At 58.3% G+C, this 9,275-nt stretch overlaps 1 long non-coding RNA gene across 1 annotated transcript; it reads right to left on the bottom strand.

Moving 5' to 3' along the window:
- Window positions 1-218: 218 nt before the first annotated feature.
- Window positions 219-3,447, bottom strand: LOC130160188 (uncharacterized). The gene is made up of 3 exons (XR_008825956.1): window positions 3,107-3,447; window positions 1,626-1,732; window positions 219-465 (listed from the first exon to the last, which is right to left on the bottom strand). It is a non-coding gene; the product is annotated as an uncharacterized LOC130160188 (long non-coding RNA).
- Between the last annotated feature and the right edge of the window lie 5,828 nt (window positions 3,448-9,275).

Here is a 9,275-nt window from a genome sequence, read left to right as displayed (position 1 = left end):
CTGGGGATCAGGCAGCCTCCCACCACAGGTCTTGCTGAGCTAAAATGACTCTGCAGAGGCTGTAAAATTGTCTCGGAGTGCTGTGCTGCTTAAGATGAAAGTGCTTCCGATAGCTCAAGCTAGCCCACCGTCTCAGCTCTTACGAGCTGTACCTCCATATGCAATGGGAAGAAGTATTTAACGCAGTAACTCCAACTCTCGGCTTGGCACCCAAACCCGTAGATCAAACAGTCCATTTATTCTTATTATTGGAAGTCTCCTTCCTCCCCTCCAAAGCCTGTCGCGCTTCCCTCCCTGGGCGAGGGCCCTACTCGTCTCGCATATCCAGCAAGCAGCCTCTCGAGTGCAGTTTCCACAGGCACATCTTCTTGGTCTGGCAGGCCAACGTAGGTATCTAGCGTCTGATCGTCGATACCGGGATCAATCGCACAGAAAGCAGTCTTCAGATCATCTGCCTTCCCCTCTCTGTTCCAAAGCAACACAGTCACCATTACGTTGTGGTATGTGAAAAGAACATTTACTTACTTGTGTCACACTGAGAATCCATGTTGCCCGAAATGCAGAGCAGAGATGTCTTTTGACACAGTCATCTCTGCCTCTACTAGTATCCCGTTGTTAAACACATGTGCAATAAAGACTGGTGAATGCTAAACGTCAAACTGAACGGAAGTTAAGAAATCTTAGATTCATGATAACCTGGGAAGACCTTAATTTCACTCTATTGTGCATTGATATCCCTTATTACAGAACTGTACTTCTTGCTAACCCAGCGCCCACGTTGGACAGGATTTCACTTCACAGGCACCTGCCCACCTCTGGCGTTCTCCTCGGTGCTCGGTGTGGCACCAGACTTTTTTTCAATGCAGTAATTGCCTCTTGTTTTGAGGTGGAATTATTTCTCAGATTTGCACCAGTTGTCAGTCCTATTTGCTCTTCCCACTCCTCAGAACCAGTCTCTGAAGACGTACAGGATTTTACTGCTATTTTTGGAGAGCTGAGGAGTGTGGATAACTGGCTAGCTGAAAAAGTTCACATAAACATAGTCTAGCTGGCTGGACAAAAATGCGCATCGCTCTCAGCTTATCTGAAGTAAAGCAAAAATACGCTGTCTTTGGCTGTTCTTGTTACACAATAACAGGAAGATTTCGGTGGGAAAAGAATGTTGCAGGTGGGAACAGATAACTACAGAAGAGAAACTAGGGATGGGCTTGATATTTAGGCAACTAACCAATAATGAGCTTAACTTTTGTAATACGTAAGAGCTAATTATAACAAGGCATAAAAGGTGACTGTAAGGTACAATAAACGAAGTCTGCTGATCACTCATATTGAGTGACTGTGTCTTCCCTCCGTCGCGACAGAGGAGCACTGTACCGAAGGGGATTAGTGGTACAACTGATCTCTGCTCGCTGTCTGCCACGCCAAAGTTCTTTGGGTCGGGGACTGCTGCTCGCAGTGTTCCGCAGAGCCGGGCTCAGCCAGGTCTCGGCATTCACTGCAACGGGCACAGCCCTGTAGCGCAGGGAGGCCTGCGCTGGCCACGCACACTGCGTCCACTGCGGGGTTCCCTCCGCACGCGCGGTCCTGAGCTACTGTCCCCATCAGCCCCTTCCCTCCATACTTACAGTAGATCTCCCAGCTTGTTCTTCAGCTGGCTCAGATACTCCTGCTTCCCCCTGACATCCTGGCTCCGGGGCTTGGCCACGAAAGCTTCAGCGCTCCCCGCCTCCTCCTGAAAGAAATTACAGCTGTGTTAGCACCGAACATGTGTTCCGGTCTGCACAGGAGCTGCCTCTCAACGTGCACGAAAATAACGCGGCTCTCCTAGAAATGGAATTTCCATGTGAAAAGTGGAAATAGAGAGAAAGAATATGGGAAAAACTCCCATCACAGAAAAGGCACAAGCTTGCACTGCCATTGTCTGCAGAGGGCCTTCAGGTGTTAGAGCTTGTGGTGGGCACTCCAGCTTTGTTAGTCTGATAAACCTAGCTAGTCTGATAAAACTAATTTAATCCCTAATTTAATCCCATTCTCCTGAAAAGGAAAGAGCCAATCCAAGAACTAGTTGATGCAAGCAGGTACAGCACTGAAGACCTCATTGACTACATATCCTTATTCAAAGAATTAAACTGACGTTACTTAAGTTTTAGGGATTAAAGTAGCGATTTAATTAAGGATTACATTTGTTTTAGGGATTTAGGGATTATATTAGGGATAGGTCATTTGTGTGGGTCTCGCAGTACTACAAAACACATCTGTCAGCACCTTTGCAACTTGTCTCGAGTGCTCCAGGGTGGAAAAAAAATGGGACTCTCTGAGAGGTTCTGCCCAACAAAACCAGAAAAGGAAAGATCTTCCTTGGAAATACCTTTCAGGAATGGCAGGGAAAACAGTTCAAGCTTCTGGAAAGGCTGAGGAAAAGACGTTGAAGGATCAAAGAAATGCTACTCTATCCCAGAGAGAACCTCTGGATACAGTCGTGCTTAGTATGACGTGAAGAATTCTTGCAACGCTTCCTTGTCCCTGTATCATTGCCTGCTTCCCCCATGTGCTGGGGTATGGTGCAATGGGACATTGTGAGTTGAATGAACTTCCTCATGCCACAAGAAACAGTCATTCCTTACAATGTAGTCTTGCTACTTAGTCATTCTAGCGCTTGTCTGCATTAATCTCGTCAGCAGAGAAGTAACCCGGGAAAACCCAAATACTGCTCTGCTGGACACTTCCCGGTCACGGCCACCAGTACCGGGGCAGGGAGAGGGGAGGAGGATGAGGCTTTTCAGCAGCAGGAAGCTGTTACTTTGGCTTGGCCATATAGCGCAGCATTAGCAGGGGCTCGAGCCCACTAGAAATACCTGCATGTCCGGTGGTTCACGTGGCATCATTGTAAAGTGTGGCTACTTCAGCTATGTCTTCAGTATGCTCACCGTTTCAGCTTTTCTAGTGCACCTGAGTTTCCCTGGCTTTAAAGTTTTCAGTGTTTACACTAAGAAGAAGGTGAATATTGAAGACACCGGCCATAAAAGTAATTCTCCCACCTTCCTAATGGGTATTTATTACCAATTAATCTCAGTGGAAACAAGCAGTGAAGAAAGCTTCCACATACCCATGCAGGGAAGCCATTTCCCTCTCTTAGAGCTCCCGTTGCTATTTCTTCCAGAAGCACATCCACCAGCTGACTGCTGGTCTTCCCCTCAGCCAGAGAACCCCACTGGTCAGCTCCGCCAGGAAATCACCTCTGCAACAGCAAAAAGACACCGAGCTGCTAGGAGAATGTGCCCACACATACTGGTTTTGTGTGAATCCCACTAGGAGCCTAACGATAGATACAGATCTCCAGGCATTTGGTTGGTCTCCTAAGCTGTCTAAGGCAAAATGGAATACCCTGCAAGCACCTCTCAGGCCACTCCTAAAAGCCTAGGAGAAAATGGGGCGTTGCAGGTGGGCTTAGGGGTTGGGGTTAGGGGTGTGGGAAAATCACCCTGAGGTGGGGGGAACTCGAGAAAATCGCGTCCTCACGGAAGCATAGTATTACGGAAAGCTTTTTTTAGGGTAGAATACAGCTATAGCCTGGAGGACGGTTGGCACGCACACGGCCTGTATCGCCGCAGTTCCCTAAGCAGCAGCTCAGCGCACGCCGACAGCAGTGACGGAGGACGCGCTGAAGGCGAAAAGCCGAAAGCCAACCCCCCGAAGCCCAGAACCGTGCTCAGGCACCCAGGAGTTAAGCCTAAAACGGGTTGAAAGAGCTGCCTCCTACCTGTTCCCCCCGCCACCTCTCCCCCTCCGAGGCCAGCACCTTTCCTCGCGATCCCTTTTCGCAAACAAAAGACGGACGCCTGCGGCCTCAGCTCGGTACCGAAGCACCACGATGCGCTTGCCGGCGGCGTGCTCTCTCACAAGGCTGACAGCTTCTCTGCACGCAACAGCCGAGGCCCTGTGAAAGGGGAGGAAGGCAAACACCCATCACGTCTCGCCGGGGTCAGGAGGGAGTCGGGGTGCGCTGCAGTCAGAGCCCAACGCCTTCCCCAGAGGAATTACCGGGCCACAACAAGAGGCAGGAGCGATCGGCAGACAGGCAGGTAACACGCACGGCAGCGATACCCACGGCAGACTGGCAGGACGCTTCCAGCCGCTTCACCCCGCCGCTTTGTTTCGAATTTCGTTAAAAGGCAATCCGATTCTTAAGGCTCACTCTGCTTTGAGGAGCTGCTGGAGAAAGGCTAACACGTGGCATTGGCGTTACCGTCGGAATTCCGGCGTAAAAATCACGGCAAAGCCGTGCCTTGTCAAGCGGCTTCCCAAGCAGGCTCTGGAGCCTTTCCACGAGACGGGCAAAGCCGGAGTCCCGCGGGAACCCTGTGCCAGCTCCGTCAGTAGGGCCCAGCTCTCCGACAAAGCGCACCGCCGTACGGAAACGTCAAGCGGGTTTATACCTCGGGCTCCTTTACAGCCTCGGAAAACAATACTGCCCGGCCGGACGCGCTGCTCTAAGCGCCTAGCAGGCCCGGCTGCGTTACCACGAGGGACCGACAATTCCTCCCCGGCCGTTGCCCGAGCCGCAGCGCAGCACTCGGAAGCGGCGGGCACACGGAGCCTCGCGGGCCCTCGGCGGCTACAAAAGGGATCCCTCCGTAGTCAGCAGTCCGACTCGCAAGCACGAGGCACGCGTGGCGAAGTAACATCTCGAGCGACCTTCGGTTCCGCTCCCCTTGACTTGTCGACGGACGCTTCCGGACGAACCTAGGGACAAAGGGAAAACAAAAGGCCCCGGTTTCGCGGGGAAGCAAACCAAAAGGCCTCTTCCCCTCGGCTGCTCCGGCCCCGGAGCTGACTGTCACGACACAAGATCAGCCAGACACCTGAGCTGCCGCTGCCTCCCAGCCCTCCCCGGCAGTTAAAAGGCTTGCGGAGAAAGCAGCAGTCGGGGGCGACGGCTGGGGATTCCGCTGCCGGCTGCCTTTTCTTGCTCTGGCCCGCTCGCAGGGGCGGGAAGAGGCTCCTGAGCCACACACACCCCCCCCCCCCCCCCACCCCCCCCCCCCGCGACAGCGTTACCGCAGGCCCCGAGGCAGCCTCTCTGCGGCCCGCGGGGGCCGGCAGCCCCAGCCGGCTGCCACGGCTCAGGCCAGCGGCTGGGGGAAAGACAAAGCCCCGCGCAGGGCTGCGGCGGCTGCCCGGGCAGCCCGCAGGCGGCGGCGGGTGGGCGGCGGGGCGGCGCGGGCCGACCCCTCTCCCGGGCGCCGCCGCCACGAGCGAGCACCGGGGCCGCCCCGCCGCCGCTCCTCGCCGAGGTAGCGGCGCGGCTCCGAGAGAAAAAAAAAAAAAAACAAACAAAAAAACCCAAACAAACAAAAACCCACCCACCCAGAAAAGGGCAGCCCCGTGAGGAGCCCGCTGACCACCGTCCCTGCCGGGGAGACGAGAACCGGCGGCAGCCCCGCCGGTCCCGGGCCGGGCCGCCCGCCTGCCTCAGCCCGCCCGCCGCCGGCACCAGGCGCTCCCTGCCGCGGCCGAGCGCCGGGCCGCCACATCCCCCCCGACCGGGCCGCTGCCCGCCGGCCCCCGGCCGCCCTTCAGCCCGAGCGCGCCGCCGCACGTCCCGGCCCGAAAGTCTTCCGGGCTCCCGGCGAAGGCTCCGCACCTCCACGGCCGCTCCAGCGCGCCGCGCGGGCCGGGAGTGAACCCACCTTTCCCGGGCCGGATGCGCCATCTGCCCCTACGCACGACGCCGGAAGCCCCGCCCCTAGGGGGGGTCAAAGACGCTTCTGCGCATGCGCCGCCCTCGGTCGGCCAGAAAGGCTTCTGCGCATGCGCCAAGCCCGGATTGCGTCATCGGCCCAGACGCACGGGGCCCGGAAGCCCCGCCCCTAAGGGTCAAAGCCGCTTCTGCGCATGCGCCGACCTTCCTTGGCCAGAAAGCCCTCCTGCGCATGCGCCAAAGCGGGATTGCGTCATCGGGCCAGACGCACGGGGCCGGAAGCCCCGCCCCTAAGGGTCAAAGCCGCTTCTGCGCATGCGCTGACCTTACTTGGCCAGAAAGCCCTTCTGCGCATGCGCCAAAGCGGGATTGCGTCATCGGCCCAGACGCACGGGGCCGGAAGCCCCGCCCCTTCGGCGTCAAGCCGCGTCTGCGCATGCGCTGCCCTTACTCCGCCTGGGAGGCGGTGTTGCCACCTGGCGAAAAAAATTGGGTACTGCAGCCCGTCTAGCTAACGAGACTGCACAGTTTATTAGAGGCATGGCATCAAGAAGGGAACTCTGCCCACGGCCCGTTCGGAAGTTGCCTGGCTTCCCATCCCGGTGGATGAAGTTCTTACAGCGAACATTCTCGATTCCACTAGTCTAGAGAAAAAGAAAAAAAAAATAAAAAATAATAATCACTCGAGAGACCAGGCATACGCTTTTTTTTCCCCCCTTATAAAAACACTAGCAACAGTGCCTGAACGGGAAAAGGGGTCACGAAAGCTTTTATTGTAAAATGGAAGGGCACGAAAGAGAACAGAATTCGACAGACGATACGTAAACCTCTGCAGCTCTTTCCCCGTGCCTATCGGACATCGGTTTCCAAAAACTTTCTCGGGTGAGCGTCTTTTGTCTTTGAGCAGTGCAACAGACGCTTTGCAAACAGCACAAGTCTGCTTTTGAACCATCGTTTCAGACTTTGCAATCCCTTGAGATGGGGCGCTTTGTACTTGAGAGAAACAAAACCCACTCTGAGTCTTTCCTTTAACGATACAGGCCTATTCCCCTTTCCCTTAGAGAAACAACCTACTCGCTTCTGATCTCTCGAGGAATCTTAATACTCCCAACACACTGCGCCGTCAAGATCAACAAAGCAGTTTCCTACCACGTTGCCAGCGAGCGATAGGACCGTCTCGAGACGCAGTTTCCTCGGACAAAAACCCGAGCGATCTATCTTCAAGACTCGGTCCAAACGGCTCCGTCACCGTTCCGTCGCAGTCCCCTTCGGCTCCACACCACTGCCTTGTGGGAACGCCCCCTAGAAAAAAAGAAACGCTTTCATCAGGGTAACAAGCAGAATACAGCTCTAGCCTTGAGGACGGCTGGCACGCACACGGCCTGTATCGCCGCAGTCCCCTGAGCCGCAGCTCAGCGCGCGCCGACAGCGGTGACGGAGGACGCGCTGAAGGCGAAAAGCCGAAAGCCAACCCCCCGAAGCCCAGAACCGTGCTCAGGCACCCAGGAGTTAAGCCTAAAACCGGTTGAAAGAGCTGCCTCCTACCTGTTCCCCCCGCCACCTCTCCCCCTCCGAGGCCAGCACCTTTCCTCGCGATCCCTTTTCGCAAACAAAAGACGGACGCCTGCGGCCTCAGCTCGGTACCGAAGCACCACGATGCGCTTGCCGGCGGCGTGCTCTCTCACAAGGCTGACAGCTTCTCTGCACGCAACAGCCGAGGCCCTGTGAAAGGGGAGGAAGGCAAACACCCATCACGTCTCGCCGGGGTCAGGAGGGAGTCGGGGTGCGCTGCAGTCAGAGCCCAACGCCTTCCCCAGAGGAATTACCGGGCCACAACAAGAGGCAGGAGCGATCGGCAGACAGGCAGGTAACACGCACGGCAGCGATACCCACGGCAGACTGGCAGGACGCTTCCAGCCGCTTCACCCCGCCGCTTTGTTTCGAATTTCGTTAAAAGGCAATCCGATTCTTAAGGCTCACTCTGCTTTGAGGAGCTGCTGGAGAAAGGCTAACACGTGGCATTGGCGTTACCGTCGGAATTCCGGCGTAAAAATCACGGCAAAGCCGTGCCTTGTCAAGCGGCTTCCCAAGCAGGCTCTGGAGCCTTTCCACGAGACGGGCAAAGCCGGAGTCCCGCGGGAACCCTGTGCCAGCTCCGTCAGTAGGGCCCAGCTCTCCGACAAAGCGCACCGCCGTACGGAAACGTCAAGCGGGTTTATACCTCGGGCTCCTTTACAGCCTCGGAAAACAATACTGCCCGGCCGGACGCGCTGCTCTAAGCGCCTAGCAGGCCCGGCTGCGTTACCACGAGGGACCGACAATTCCTCCCCGGCCGTTGCCCGAGCCGCAGCGCAGCACTCGGAAGCGGCGGGCACACGGAGCCTCGCGGGCCCTCGGCGGCTACAAAAGGGATCCCTCCGTAGTCAGCAGTCCGACTCGCAAGCACGAGGCACGCGTGGCGAAGTAACATCTCGAGCGACCTTCGGTTCCGCTCCCCTTGACTTGTCGACGGACGCTTCCGGACGAACCTAGGGACAAAGGGAAAACAAAAGGCCCCGGTTTCGCGGGGAAGCAAACCAAAAGGCCTCTTCCCCTCGGCTGCTCCGGCCCCGGAGCTGACTGTCACGACACAAGATCAGCCAGACACCTGAGCTGCCGCTGCCTCCCAGCCCTCCCCGGCAGTTAAAAGGCTTGCGGAGAAAGCAGCAGTCGGGGGCGACGGCTGGGGATTCCGCTGCCGGCTGCCTTTTCTTGCTCTGGCCCGCTCGCAGGGGCGGGAAGAGGCTCCTGAGCCACACACACACACCCCCCCACACCCCCCCCCCCCCGCGACAGCGTTACCGCAGGCCCCGAGGCAGCCTCTCTGCGGCCCGCGGGGGCCGGCAGCCCCAGCCGGCTGCCACGGCTCAGGCCAGCGGCTGGGGGAAAGACAAAGCCCCGCGCAGGGCTGCGGCGGCTGCTCGGGCAGCCCGCAGGCGGCGGCGGCGGGTGGGCGGCGGGGCGGCGCGGGCCGACCCCTCTCCCGGGCGCCGCCGCCACGAGCGAGCACCGGGGCCGCCCTGCCTGCCGCCGCTCCTCGCCGAGGTAGCGGCGCGGCTCCGAGAGACACAAAAAAAAAAAAAAAAAAAAAAAAAAAAACCCACCCAAAAAAGGGCAGCCCCGTGAGGAGCCCGCTGACCACCGTCCCTGCCGGGGAGACGAGAACCGGCGGCAGCCCCGCCGGTCCCGGGCCGGGCCGCCCGCCTGCCTCAGCCCGCCCGCCGCCGGCACCAGGCGCTCCCTGCCGCGGCCGAGCGCCGGGCCGCCACATCCCCCCCGACCGGGCCGCTGCCCGCCGGCCCCCGGCCGCCCTTCAGCCCGAGCGCGCCGCCGCACGTCCCGGCCCGAAAGTCTTCCGGGCTCCCGGCGAAGGCTCCGCACCTCCACGGCCGCTCCAGCGCGCCGCGCGGGCCGGGAGTGAACCCACCTTTCCCGGGCCGGATGCGCCATCTGCCCCTACGCACGACGCCGGAAGCCCCGCCCCTAGGGGGGGTCAAAGACGCTTCTGCGCATGCGCCGCCCTCGGTCGGCCAGA

The sequence above is a fragment of the Falco biarmicus genome, chromosome 17 (assembly GCF_023638135.1).
Source record: "Falco biarmicus isolate bFalBia1 chromosome 17, bFalBia1.pri, whole genome shotgun sequence".
NCBI classification, from domain to species: domain Eukaryota; kingdom Metazoa; phylum Chordata; class Aves; order Falconiformes; family Falconidae; genus Falco; species Falco biarmicus.
The sequence above is the reverse complement of the archived record's forward strand: the minus strand, read 5'-3'. Positions and strand labels throughout refer to the sequence as shown.